The sequence below is a fragment of the Convolutriloba macropyga genome, chromosome 9 (assembly GCF_964194025.1).
Source record: "Convolutriloba macropyga chromosome 9, txConMacr16.3, whole genome shotgun sequence".
Lineage (NCBI taxonomy): Eukaryota > Metazoa > Xenacoelomorpha > Acoela > Convolutidae > Convolutriloba > Convolutriloba macropyga.
Genome location: NC_134476.1, coordinates 27604459 through 27619963, shown reverse-complemented (window position 1 = coordinate 27619963; position 15505 = coordinate 27604459). Strand labels below are relative to the sequence as shown.

At 36.2% G+C, this 15505-nt stretch overlaps 1 protein-coding gene across 3 annotated transcripts in view; it reads left to right on the top strand.

Annotated features, from left to right (window-relative positions):
- The first annotated feature begins 13847 nt into the window (after positions 1-13847).
- LOC142345703 (uncharacterized) overlaps positions 13848-15505 on the top strand; it is an 80429-nt gene continuing 78771 nt past the window's right edge. For all 3 annotated transcript variants that reach the window (XM_075397952.1, XM_075397953.1, XM_075397950.1), the window contains exon 1: positions 13848-13954. The gene's annotated coding sequence lies outside the window, so the exon portion shown is untranslated. The remainder of the gene's footprint in view (positions 13955-15505) is intronic.

Here is a 15505-nt window from a genome sequence, read left to right as displayed (position 1 = left end):
TCCCAAACTATGAACAAAATTATTCTTACATATGACAGGGTATTCATGTCAATTGTAGGACCAAGTGGTTGTGGTAAAACAGAACTCTTGTTTCGAATGCTAAAAGGTTCGACCTTTTATCCACGTTTTGAGAAATTTTATTATTTTTACAAAGAGTTCCAACCACTTTTCAAAGATATGCAACAAGTTATACAGGGATTGAGTTTCTAAAATACTCAGGCTTTGATATAACAAAAAATCTATCGCATTGTCTGCTTATCTATGATGATTCATGTGAAGAAATCTTCAACGATAAAGAATTTGTAAAAATAGCTACCTCAGGACGTCATCGCAAATTACATGTTATATACATCAAGCATAATTTGTTCCATCAAAGCAAATGGTCCAGAACCATTGATCTGAATACAACACACATAATATTATTCAAGTCGCTTCGTGACATTCAACAAATTGAATATCTTGGAAAACAGTTGAATTGTCTCCAACTGATAAAAGAAGCATACAAACTAGCAACTGCGGAGCCCTTTGGACATTTTATTATTGATCTCGATCCCAAAACCAGTCAGGGCTTACGATTTGCCTCACATATTATTGGACCTAATCCTTCAATTTTTTACATTCCTTCGGAGGAAGCCGTTGTTACACCAATTACGAATGAAAAAGAAACATTTGCTTATGCTCAAGCAATGGGCAAATAGCACAAACAAGAACTCCAACATTGAATCCGAGTTACTTAAAGACGGCGACTTCATTTGGTTTCTGAGTGACTGTGTGATGAACGTACTCTCTGGAGTTGTTCCAGTCAATAAAAAAGAACTAAAAAAACTTGAAAAAACTCTGCGTCAACTTTCAAACAGGAAAGTAGGGAAAACTGAACGGTTAAAAATAATTCAATCTCCCTCGGGCAACAATCTCATTCAACTCATAGCATTACCCTGCATTGAATATATAGAACAAAATGCATACTGAAGAGTTTGTGTTAATACCTAAACAGATGTGTACAAGAGAACAACCTCATGTCTCTCAATTACTCAGCAACAAAAATATTCACAATCCAGCCATGCAGATATCGCTTCTCCAGAGAAACAAGTCACCATCAGCTCCTTCTGCCTCGCAACAGGATACAGAACAACAAACTGACGCTTCTGTGGATGATAGAAGTACAATAAACGAGTCTATGGCGAAATCATTTACGACAGACAACACATCGACTATCAAAAAACGAGTGCTGAATGATATTAGAATCTTGAAGGGGATAAAGTTTGAAAGAGCGAATACAATACTGGACATAATAGAGGAATCAGATTCTGTGTCCTTGGACTCATCAAAGAGATTGCTTATTAATGGTACAAATACAGAAGTTCTTGCTGCTACATTTCTTTACAATTTACAGCAAACCACTTGCAAACTATCTTTCGAACAATTCAGCGTATTAACGCATCTCGATATTGGGTCGCATTTGACTTGTAACACATACGCCAAAAAGTTTCTAAATTTATCATCTGAAGAGAGACTGCAGTTTTTGGAATATGAGTCGGACAAAGAATTTGCTTCAAAATCCCAGCGAAAGAAAACAAAAGCTTCTGACAGAGACCAGAGAAACTTTGAAGAGGCAGAAAAAGAAATCAAACCAACCAACCCCTGGGAGAATTACTTCCTATCAAGTTAAACAGTTAGACAAATTGTACACTAAAGGCAGTGCTGCATTTGGTAGCATTGCTAACTTGAAGGAGGCTAGCGGTTTCACCAGAGGCAAAATTGTTCGCTATCTTCAGTCGAAAGCCCCGTACACAAAATACAGACAATTCAGGAAAAGTTTTCCCCGACTGAAAGCTGTTGCATATAGAATAAATGAAATCTGGTCTGTCGATGTTGCGCATATGGATAAAGTTGCCCAAAACAACAACGGTGTAAAATATTTGTTAGTGGCTGTGGATGTTTTATCACGTTACTTACGAGTTCAACCAATGAAAGCTTTATATGCAAAAGATGCCGTTGAAGCGTTCAAAAAAATGATCAAGAAGAAACAACCAGAAAAAGTATGGACAGACAAGGGATCAGAGTTCAAAGGAGATTTCAAAAAATTTTGTGAAAAGAAAGGAATTCATTTATATACAACAGAAAGCGAAACCAAGTCGGCATTTGCAGAGAGGAACATTCTATCACTTAAAAACATCATTTACAAATATTTGGAAGAAAAGTGGACTTGGACATATATTGAAGATTTAACCCAGTTTGTAAATACTATAAACAGTCGTGTTAACCGGGTAACCCATTTAGCACCTAATAAAGTTTTCAAAAAACATGAACCAATTTTAATATCATTAGCAATCAACACAACAAAGTACAAACCAAAATACGAAAAAGGAGACCTTGTTAGAATTGCAAAGCACGACGAAAAATTCAGAAAAGGTTATAAACAAAATTATACAGACGATGTTTTTACGATATTCAAAATTGCTACCGTGTGTCCACCAACGTACAATCTTATAGATGCAAACAACGTTATAATGGAAGGTACATTTTATGAACCGGAATTAGTCCAAGTAAACGTGTTAGTTACTGCCGACGAATAAAATGAATCCCGCCAAAGAATTCACAATCGATCTAATATCCAACGCATCAATGGAAGTTTTTGGGGAAAACACATTGGCAAAATTCCGTAACCAGTTATCTCAACCACTTATTTTGGATGGAGAATGGCAAGTAGCTTTATCTTCAATATCCTTCCCATCAAACATCAACAACGTTAATTCAAACGGGTTAGTCGTTTATAAAAACTCGGGAGTGGAACTCGACGCCTCAAATAATCGCAGTGGACACCTCAGAAAAATTCGCAAAGGCATTTACAGTAGCTTGGATCAACTAATGGATGAACTCAGGCGAATTGCTCAGTTTAAACAATTTGATTTTACATTTGACGAAATTACTCATAAACTGGTTTTACAATTCGGAGCGAATGAGGGTTTTTCATTTGAAAACGAAGAAGTTCCAAGTATTCTCGGCTTCAAGGGTATAAAAGACAACTCGCATGATGGATACATTCATATTGGATACAAATCACACAAAACTCTCAATAGACACCAAAGTGATTTTCCAGTTGATATAACCTGTGGCTCACAATTAATATTTGTCTACATAGACGTTATAGAATATCAAATTATTGGAGACATGAGAGCTCCTGTAATTAAAATCATTGAGACCGAAAGGCGTTTAAGAAACGGCAGCATAAACACTGTTACACCCATTCATCACAAGACATTTACAATTCTGGATTACAAGCCCATACTTTCTAACAATATTCAGAACATTAAAGTGGAGTTGAGGAACGAAGCCGGAAAACTTATTCCATTTAATGGTACAGGAAAAGTGATAGTAGGCCTAAAGTTTCAAAAAATCAAGTGAAATGGAAGCTTACTACAGCAACCAAGCATCACAGTCAATGCCACATTTCTCCGGTCATTATCGTCAAAGAGGAAGTGGCTTTGGAGCCCTCGCAGCAGGTATTGGAAGAGTTGCTTTACCATTGGCAAGAAAAATTATATGGCCCGCTGCCAAAAGAATTGGCCGAGAGCTTTTAGTGCAGGGTGCACCTGAGTTGGTTGAAGTAGCAACGAAACGAAAGTCGGCAAAGCAGGCGTTGAAAAGCACGGTTGCAAAAACAGCCCGAAAACAATTTGGTGGTTCTCTCCATTCACGCATAACACGAGGCCGGCAAGTTATTAAACGTCGAAGACAAGAATATGCAAAACCTCGAACCTACAAAAAACGTTCCACTAAAAAAATCATTTCTCGAAAACCACAGCCAAGAAGAAGTCGACTGGATTTTTTCTCTCGAGTCAAAAATGCGAACTAATATTGTAATACCTTCCGAAGCCACTCACAGTTCCTTGGATTTATTTGAAAAACCACCTTTGCTAGTCACCTTTGATCAATCATTTGAGCAAAAAACTGGACCACTTTATTCTCCCTCTGGATCATCGCTCGAATTCGAAGTTGTAGGCGATCGCAACAATTTCATAGATTTGCAGAAAATTTATTTGGAAGTAAAATGTCGAATACAAAATGCTGATGGAACTGATTTGCGATATACCGCCGGCGATGCAACCGCAACCGATGCTGCATATTTTGTCAACAATGTTCTTCATTCACTGTTTGCCGACTGTACTGTTTCTGCAAATGGAATAAAAATTTCCTCAGCTAATGGACACTATGCTCATAAAAGTTTTATTGAAACAGAATTTTCACATGGAACCGATGCAAAGGAAACTTGGTTAAAGTGTCAAGGTTACGAGTATGAGCCGAATCCCGCTGGTATAGCTGCAGCTTCAAGGGATGCAAGGCAGGTAGCTGTGAGAGAATCGGAACAAATTACTTTATATGGAAAGCTCGCTGTTGATTTCTTTTCCTGTGAAAAACATTTAGTAAGTGGTGTTACCTTAAGACTTTCTTTCCGAAGGTCGCAAGATGATTTTGTTACCATTGGTGAGACAGCGGCAAAAAATTACAAAGTTGAAATCGATGAAGCAAACTTATTTGTTAGAAAGATGACAGTGTCAGACAACGTTGTTGGAGCCATTGAAAAAACACTCCTAAAAACTCCGGCAATGTATCGCTACAATGAAGTAATAACAAAAACATTCCTCGCAACAGCAGGTCAACGCAGTTGGAAACATGAAGATATTTTCACAAAAGAACCAATAAGGCGGCTGATTGTTGCATTGTGCAGGAGCAATGCATTCATTGGAACTAACAATATCAATCCCTACCACTATCAAAAGTTTGATTTGAGTGAAATTACGGTCTATCGAAACGGGTTCGCAACAGCTGGCACCCCAATGTTAACAAATGATAACAAGCGCCTGTATTACAATTCAATGAGTGCATTAGCTTATGTTGAAAACGGTCATGGAATACCACTAAGTGATTTTGCGCATCACTTTATAATGGTCTTTGACTTAACTAGCACGCAAGAGGCGACGCACGATTTTATTCATCCCGAACTAACAAACTCTTCATTATCGGTTGAACTGAAATTTGATACTGGTTTGCCAAACAACATTGAAATTTTTTCCTGGGAGAAAAATCGTCTACTGTGTACATTGACTCTGCAAGAAACGTATCCAAAAATGTTCTACCTATGAATGCTTACTAATGGATGAAGACCAAATTTATTTTCATGTTCAAAAGTGCAAACATCTCAAATTTAAATTTCGAGGTGTTTATGCGGCTTACAATTATCCCTTAAATTTACCAGTTAACAGTTTTATAATTGTGAATGCATCGCGAGCTGATTCTATTGGTTCACATTGGGTGATGCTTGCGAAACGCTACGCCCACCCCGTACTATACTTTGCAGATCCGTTAGCACTTCCTCTGACTGCCTATAAAAACATTTTCTCCCGCTTACAGCAATGTACTGATTTACATATGACGATGGATATTATGGAGCACAGAAGAGATATTCAGTCTCCCCTGCAATCAGCAGACTCACAACTGTGTGGTTTATTTTGCATCTATATTGCTCATTATTTCTATAGCAGTAAGTTTCCATTTGTACCTGATGTAAATGAATTGCAATTGTTGGCATTTTTAAAACATATAGAGTGAAATTGAATTAATTGTTCTATCACAGCACTATTTTAGACAGTAGAATTTTTACAGAACTGAAAGTTTACTAAATAGTCTGAAGTCTCATGTACAAAACTTCCCTGCCCACTTAAAATTATATCCATAATCTGATAGATAGAAGAAGAATGTTCACCAAGCATTAGTTGACAAAAACGTTTTACAGTCACATCAGGGATAGTAGAAGCAGGTATGGTAGTAGTAATGGTTGAGAGTCTTTTCACAGGATTAGGCAGAGGAAGTTGTTTTTTAGTTTTCTTGGTTGAAACATGATTAAATTTTGACAAGTACTCCACAGCAACATGTAAGCGAGAAACAATAGCACCATGAGTAACAAAATTTTTCTCCGTAGGCAAAATAAGGATTTTAAAACAATTCACAAGGCAAGGTATCGTCGCAGGAGCATACGAAGAAAAAACAATTTTATCTTCGGAACCTGTATCTTCAAAAATGAGATGCCAATGACTGGAACCAAACGAACAACCATCGATAACAGTCGAAGACGAATGATAACCGTATGCAAAATTTTCTATTCCAGAATCTTGAGGTTTTGGTTCTGTGTCGCAAATAGTGTATTTGAATCGTTTTTGAAATTTTTTGAAGTATTCAGGACTGTTTTCGTACATAGCTTCAACCATAGTAAGAGACTAAACTGAGTGAGTAAATAGTGATATACCTCTATGAATTATTGGGTTTGAGTTGATAACATGGTGTAAACAAAATTTCAAGGTCGTTCGAAGACGAAATTTTTTTACATTGTTATTTTTATTGCTTGTAAACAAATTCTGTCTAGACATTAAGTAAACAAACCGAGACATTAAATAAACAAACCGAATAAATTTTGTCTAGACTTTAAGAAAACAAATCAGGGTTGTTGAAGTTCTGTACATGAATAAAGGCTGTTGCAATTTCCCGAAGTTTTGCAAATTTTGCTGTGATTGGTTGACGACTCGAATTAAAATCTATTTTTAGTAACATAAAAAAATATTTCAACTTTATTGCTCGCATGTATTCATGAATACACTTTGATTTTCTGCACAACTTGAGAGACATTTGTTTATTCATATTCTAAGACTCAGTTGTCAATACTTTTCGATAAAAATAAAACATCTATTTGTTCATTCCATAGTTAAACGTACCCAATTATTACAAAATGCCTGCAAAAGATCGAAACCTACCCGTCAACTGTGGAAATTGTGGAAAATCTGTTGTAAAGGCTCATATTGCTCGCCACAGGAAGACATGTATGATGGGGACGCTTTACTGTAAGAAAAGGAATTGTAATTTTGCGACAAAAAATGCTGCAGAATTGTCATACCATATTGCGAAGGCTCACGGAGCAAAAGTTCGTAATACACTGAACAAGTGTGTTGTCTGTCAGAAACAGTTCCCAAGTTTCTACTCACTTCAACTGCATCGTAAAACGGCACGTCAAGCCAGCACAAAAACTGGGTCCTCAAGCACAAACCGTGTTCGTCAGATTATGGAGAAAGTTGATAACGATAGCGAGTCATTGAACAAAGAACTGGCAGCCTGTCAACATTTACTTGACGATATGCATGCTGAGCATGGTAGACAAGAAGTTTTCAACTTCAGTTTATCAGATTTGGACAACAAAAAGATCAATGAAAAAATCGATGAAGTTTTCACAAAATTGAAATGTGCTGCAAAAGTTAACCTAGCTTTGGGGTTTATTTTGCGAAATGTAGAGACAAACGATTACCGATATTATTATCCGCATGAAAATAACTTACTCCTGGATCAAGCTTTTCTTCTAAGCAATAAAAACGACTTATTAAACCTTCAGAACAAAATCGAGAAACTTTACTTGATTGAAACATGTACAAAAGAACGTCAAAACTCAAAATGGCGGTTCACAGTAATCACAAATGTTACCGTTTTTGCAGCGCTTCTTACAAATATACCTATGGGTTGCACTGATACTCCACTTCCAGAACCATTGTTAAGGAACCCTGAGGTTAATTGTCTCGTTTCAAACGGACACGATGAACCGTATAACGATAATTTGTGTTTATTCCGTGCAATTGCAATTCATTTATTCGGATCAATAGATGTTGAACCAAATGCAACTAAAATATTTCAGAATTTTGTTACTGCAAGTGGTTGCGACCCCGAACATTTTGCAGGTGTTTCCTTTGATCAAATTCCTATAATTGAAGAACTGATAAAACAAAATATTTTCGTCTATGATTTTGACATTGAAGATGGTGAAATTATCGGTGAACTTGTTCGACGAAGCGTTGAAAGATATGATCAAAACATCAAATTGCTTCGGTATAACAACCATATTTGTTATGTTAATGATATCAACAAATTCTTCAAGAAGTTTCGTTGTCCCAGCTGTGATGTCTTTTTCAACCATTCCGGAAACTTCAATCGTCACTTGAAAACTTGTAAAGAACGAGTGAAAAATGTCTATCCGCGAGGTGTTTATTCTTTGCGAGAAACATTGTTTGAGAAGCTGGACAACTTCTCAATAGCTTCTCCAGAAGATGATACTCTCTTCAAAAATTTAGCCGTCTTCGACTTCGAAGCAATATGTGTTCATTCAGTGGAAATCAATAACACAGCGACAACATCATGGATTGGTACTCATGTACCTGTATCGGTATCAATCTCTTCAAATTTGTTGGACCAACCAGTTTTCATATGCGAAAACGATCCTAATCGTCTCATCATATCCTTTGTAGCTCAACTGGAAATACTAGCAGCAAAAAACAAGGTGGATGTGAGATCCAAGTTCTTGGAGGTGGAATCAGAGATCAAAACCAGGTTGCATGATGTTTCCTGCAGACTGCAAATTATTTCCGAAACTCAATCAATTATCAGTAGTGAAACAGAAGATAGAAATGCTTCTAAAAATTTCTTACGATACCAACAAAAGCAGCTCCTTGATCTCCAGTGTCATTTCAATAATTATGTTGACACTCTACCAGTTTTTGGATTCAACAGTGGAAAGTATGATCTGAATTTAATCAAAAGCTATCTCATTCCTCATCTCCTCAACGACAAAGCTGTTACACCTACGGTAATCAAGAAGGCCAATCAATTTATTTCTTTCAAATTTGGGGATATTCAATTTCTCGATATAGTAAATTTTCTCGGTGGAGCAACAACCCTGGACTCCTTTCTGAAAGCATATCAATCGGAAGAGACAAAAGGATATTTCCCATATGCATGGTTTGATTCGCCATCGAAACTTGACTGTAGCCATCTTCCACATTACGATTCCTTCTTCAGCAAACTGAAAAACCTAAATCCACTGGAAAAAGATTTCGCTCAGTTCGAAAAGTTGATTAAATCTGGAAAAGAAGAGTCGGTAGTTCTCCGGGAAATGGGACTGAAAGAAAAGCCTAGAACTGGAATAGAAAACTATGCTCTCCTAGAAGAGTTGTGGAAGGTGGAGAAAATGAAAACTTTTCGAGATTTCCTTCGTTGGTATAACAACAAAGATGTTGTACCAACTTTGCAAGCAATGAAGAAAATGATGAAATTTTATCACGATCAGAAAATTGATATGTTAAAGCTTGGGTGCACACTACCCAATTTGGCAAATATCTGTCTTCATAATTCAACTGATAGAAAGTTTTACCCTTTCATCGAAGCTGACAAAGACTTGCATGAGAAAATACGAAGTGAAATGACTGGTGGTCCATCAATAGTGTTACGAGGAAAGCTGTTGTAGACAAAACATTCATCCGGAGGTCAAATAATGTCTGTAAAGCAATACTTGGAATAGATGCTAGCCAATTGTACCCGTTCTCCATGTGCCAAGCGATGCCAACTGGACTCTACACTAGATGGGAGTTTGATAGCGATCTTCAAAAGTTCAAAGCTCGTCAAAACAAAATCAGGACGTTTGAGAACATGGTAATGTCTTTCTATCAAGCAAACAGACCCGAATGTACTATTGAGAGCTTCTATACAACTGGAAAACAGAAAAAAATTGATTCTTTTACTGTGGATGGCTTTTGTAGTCACTGCCAAACAATTTTTGAAGCCCTTGGATGCTACTACCATTTCTGTCCCTGTAGAGAAACTCAACCAAGTCTGGATAAGGACGAATTTGAGAATGGTATCCGGAAGCGTGAGTCTGATAAGTTACGAAAGCTTTACCTAGAAAAGAAAGGATACAAAGTTATAGAGATGAGAGAATGTGAATGGTGGGATCATGTTCAGAAGAACTCCATGTTGAAGAACCACGTTAGAAAAAATTTCCCCTACAAAATACCGTTGAGCAGTGAGACGCTGTTGATGCGGATACAGGAAGATAAATTATTCGGATGTGTACAGTGTGATTTAGAAGTTCCTGAAGAGCTTCGTGAACGATTTGCAAACTTTCCTCCAATTTTCAAAAACTGTGATGTTGGAAGAGAGAATATAGGTAAATTCATGCTGGATTATGCTGAAAGAAACTCCTTATTGTTAAAACCACAACGAATGTTGATTTCGAGTTACAAATTAAACAATGGAATAGTCATAACACCATTATTGAAGTTCTATTTGAAGCTGGGTCTCCGCTGTACCAAAATCCACAGATTCCTTGAGTATATCCCGCAAAAATGTTTCAACGGTTTTGTACAATCTGTTGTTGATGCAAGACGAGAAGGTGATGAAAATCCAGACTCTAGCGTTGTTGCTGAAACTATGAAATTACTTGGGAACAGCTCGTATGGTTATCAGATTATGGATCGAAGTCGACACACAGAAACTCTTTATCTTAACGATGAAAAGACGCATAAAGCTATTAATAATCGTCTTTTTAGAAGATTGAACAACGTTTCGACAGATATATATGAGGTTGAGCTTGCAAAAAGCACTGTTGAGCATCGTGAACCAATAATTGTTGGATTCTTTATCTTACAGTATGCAAAACTGAGAATGCTGGATTTCTACTACAATTTCTTTGACAAGTTCTGCGATGTTCAGAAATTTGAGGAGCTTGAAATGGACACTGATTCTCTGTATCTGGCACTGGCTCATGAAAATCTCTATGAATGCATTAAACCAGAAATGAGGAGTACTTGGAATGAGATGAGAAGTAATGACTGCACAGATTTTTTTCATGCTAATAGTACAAGTAATTTTTCCCAAGAACTTGTTGCGATAAGCATATAAAACATGACAAGCGTGAGCCTGGATTATTCAAAGAGGAATTCCGATGTACTGAAATGCTATGTTTATGTAGCAAAACGTACTGTTGCTATAATTCAGTAACGAACAAAACTAAGTTCAGCAGCAAAGGACTTAACAAGAGTGTTCTGGAAGAAAACAGTGATGGACCTTTACAGAAATACAGACGAGTCCTGGACGATGCAGTGAATATAGCCTCAACTAACAGGGGATTCAGAACTATAAATCACCAAATTCTAACCTATGAGCAAACAAAAAAAGGACTCTCGTTTTTCTATCCAAAACGAATTGTAGATGCAGATGGAATTCATACGACACCTTTGATAATCTAAATTTTCTGATTCTTTTCTGATTCATTCATTTTATACATTTAAATCAATTGTCCGCTTGTGAACATGTGATGTGATTATAATAAAGTTTTTTCAAATTGATGAGTCCACTGTTTAAAGTAATCATTCTTGATGGGAAACCCGAACCGGGTTTTTAAAGTTCAAGCTGAGCATGTAAAAGTTTTCTGACTTATTTCGCAAGGTGTTGACCAGATCTGAGACAACCCTGGATGAAAAAATCAAGCACGACTTACTCTTCTGAAATAAAGAAACACCTGGAAATTCCTAAAGTCCCTTTTGTTCTAGCACTTCTGACTGAATAACTTTCATCGTAGCTATCAATAAGAACTTTTTGTGTGTATCAATGTAGACATCCATATAAGGAGACCAATAAAATGTTATTAGTTCAACAGAGGTCTATTTTGATCCATTTTTCTTCCAGTTAACCCAGAGTTGAGTTGATTGTTTTGTTTCGTTTTTATCAGTTCTTTGAGATAATCCTTTTTACCTGTACAGTCTCTGAAAATAGCTATAGTTTGCTGTGACATCATTCATAATAAATATGTGATTTAGGAACTATTAATTACAATCATGAGTTTGATCGATAGTCATTTTATAGAAACCTCTTTATTTAGAATAAGCTTATTCTCAACACAGGTGCTAATCAGAATATTTGAAAGTGTATTAGCACTGTAGAATTTTCGGCCTTACACTTAGTCTTATTGACCACTGTTTGCTACCAAGTAACTTAAAACATTAGCATAAAAAGATGACTCATCTTGAAAGAAAAACATAAACCGACAAATGTCGGAAGAATTGCTCATGAACGACATGCGAGGCACTTTAATTGATGTTCTTTAGTCTAGACCAATTTTTTCTTTATGGGTGCAAAAAACTTTGACCCCACCGAGACTCGAACCACTGACCTCTCGCTCCATGACCAAACTCACTATCAACTTGGCTACGAGTCACTTAATTTTGCCATGCTCCAACCGCTTTTATTTTAACAACTTTGGAGCACTAGCGATCACTCAAAAATGAAGAACGAAAGCGTGAAAAATTCACTTTAGCAGTCAAAGAATGTTCTAGAAGAAAAGCGTAAAAATGTCAAGTGAAAGACTTGCATAAAAAAGACACACAAGTTTACAATAATAGCTATGAACTGCGTTCAAGAGCAATTAAAAATATAACACCGCTTCATTTTCCAATTTGCTATCTGTTAATCTTTTTTTTTGTTATTTTGTGATGAAAAATTTAATGAGAAATCTTATACATAAGACCTATTACCAATCTTAATGCGATGTTGTCTTATTTGCAATCTTAATGCGTGTAAAATCTAAAACCTATCTTTATAAATTACTGTCAAAAATCAGATCTTAATTCATGTAAAATCTATTACCTATCTTTATACGTTGTTCCCATAACTCTAATGTTAATACATGTAAAACCTATTACCCATTTTTATACAATACTATCAAAAATCAAATCTTAATACATGTAAAATCTATTACCTATCTTTATACATTACTGTGATAATTGAACGGTGACCAAAATGATTTGAAATCGCTATAGCCTATCTTAAAACATGTGGGTCACCACCCCCCCCCCCCGGGCAGCTCCGCTCATCTATATACTACTAGCATATGTTCCATCTGCTTTCACGGTTGGACTGGCTGCCGCCATTAAGCTGTAAATTTTAATTTTTTGTGAATTGTTTTGCTCTGTGCTTTCTGTTTGAAGTTTTAACTTTCTTAATGATTTACAAAATTTCTCATTACTGGTTCACAGTTGGATCTTTGGTGCAACGAAATGTTTATTTTAAGGTTGCTTAGCTTCACAATGCGCTTTGAATCAGGCAGGGGTAATTCAAGCATGAAGTCTAGACAGAGGGAAACGTAAGGAGAGTAACCATGCTCTTGAAGTGCACCTGTAGTATGCCATAATACTGGAATTAACTGTTTTATATGACAACTGATTTGATGTTATGGCTACAAAACTGTTTATAGTTCACAAGAAATGCCAGATGTTTAACACCTTAAAGCACTGAAAAGTTGTTGATGATCGCCAGTATTGTTTATTAAACGGTGTCAAGTATAACTTTGAAATGGCAACCTGTAAATTTCCCAGGTAAGCTTAAAATTGAACCATAAATTTAAAATTCAGTTGTAGCTTTTGACCGATTGAATTGTTGGAATTTGAGAGCAAATGTTTCCTTCTGAGATATTGACATTTATCCAATTAGGTCCGTTCTTTTAGTTGAAATGAGGTCAACTGGTTAGAAAAGTTATAAGTGAAATCAGTGTTAGTAATGAAATCTCCCCTTAAGCGGTTGATATATTCTTTTGGTATAAGGACTTGAACATGAAATGGAAGCTAATCGTGCTTGCAGTATAGTTGGAGCAACAAATTGTGGTTGTGGAATTTTAAGTGCAGAATTACCATCGAAAAAGACGAACAACACCAACAGTCTTTCAGTTCAAATTGCGCGCTCTCTATAGTAATCGAACGGAGCTTTTGGGACACCAAAGGATAAATTTACACGTAGATAAATACACATACGTGTTCAATATGTGACCAACATGCATAAATCAGTTCAATCTTTCCAATCACGCCCCCCCCCCCCCCCCCTCTCTTTCACTCCCTTTATTCTCTCTGAAATCTCATGGCTACCTAGAGCGGCTCAAATGGTAAGTTTCTTTATCCCCCACTGTTTCCTGCTGCAACTACTATTGCTAAATTATGCACATTGAGAATTGGCTTCCGTGTTGTGTACTCGCCGCGTGTGCACTGCATTTTCTGCATTCAATTAGCACGACAAGCCAAGTGAACAGCAAATGTGACTGGTAAGTTCAGTTTTGTATTTGGTAAGTGATTTCAATCCCATTGGAGGCTATCAAACATTAATTCGACTGAATGGTAAGTAGAAAATGAACGTTGTATCACCCAATGAGCCCTACCATGGCGTCTTTTTTTCGACAGCGAACTATACGAACGTCAAAAGCATGTAAGAAATCTCATTTTACAACCAATTTGTGGTCACATTTGACCAATTATGCACCACCGTTTTTACGCTTATTGGTCTTGCCTTGCGATGAAATTCAGATAATGCGTAATAGTAAATTACCAGATACCCAAAGGTAAAGTTTATGAACTCCTATTTCCACACTAAAAAGATTACACAGTTTCAATTTATTAACATCTTTTTTCTCTGTAATGATAAAAGCAAGTGCTACCCCAATAACATCACTTTGTGACAGCTTTCTCGTATTTGTGAAACTTCAATGGAATTCAACGTGTGATATCAGCTCAGAAAATGTCTCCTGTCTTGTAGAAAAAGAAGGTACCGACTTGTTTTTGACAATCAGTATACTTCTCTTGAGCGCGTTCTTGAGGAGCTCTCAGAAACAGGCACTATTACGAGATATATTTTGAAACAGAATAAGTTTTGTTTTTCTAACGTATCAAATCAAAGTGCCTCTAGTTCTCGTTTTTTTTTAATCAGAACAGTTTCAAAGTTGAGCATTACGCTTTTTTCGTAATCATTAACTGTGATATTAATTGCATTTAAATGCGAATTTTGTGTGTGACTAAGACAAACATCCACTTTCAGATAATCCAATCCAGTCTCAAAGCCTTTTTGTACAAAAAGAAATTAAATCTCACAAAAGGGGGCAAGAAATGCGAAGTTTATGTTGCTAAGTAGCGATATTAAAACAACAGAACAGAGTTCTGCTTCGATTCGTTGTTATTTCGTAGATTTTTGTTTTGGTATCAGTAAAGAAATGTCAAATTGGCTTCTAATATGGAGTAAAAGCCAATATATTTGCTATTTGTAGTCGAACGCTTATGGTTCCTACGAATTACGACTTAAAATTTTTGTTTTTTTTAATATTTGCCACTTCTCATCTTAATTCTGTTACGTTATGGCTTAGTCTCATCAAAAAAAGGCACAACCTCTGTCAACCAATTTGTTAATATGCCATCTTTGACTTTATGTCATTTATACAGTGGACTTTTGGCTTTGACACTACTACGAGATTTCATGTTTTTTTTAAAAATTTTTGGACATTTTCTATTTTTAGGTTTTCTTGCGGTGTCTTCTCCGACTCTCACATTAATAACTAGTCAAATATAACATTAATGGTGTCGAGAAACGGCGTATTTGTTTATATTACATGTTTTTAGTAAGCAGAATATGGTTTGAAAGGCTTCTACACCGTTTTCTCACAAACTGTCGTTATGTTTTTTTTGCCTGTATTTGTTTTTTTTAAATTGTATAACAATCTGGTTCATGACGGTTCTCAATGGTTTTCTGTGGAGGTATAAATAAAGTTGTTTAATGATTTTATCTGATGGCTAATTGTTTGCATGACTTTGAAATTAATTGTTTTCAA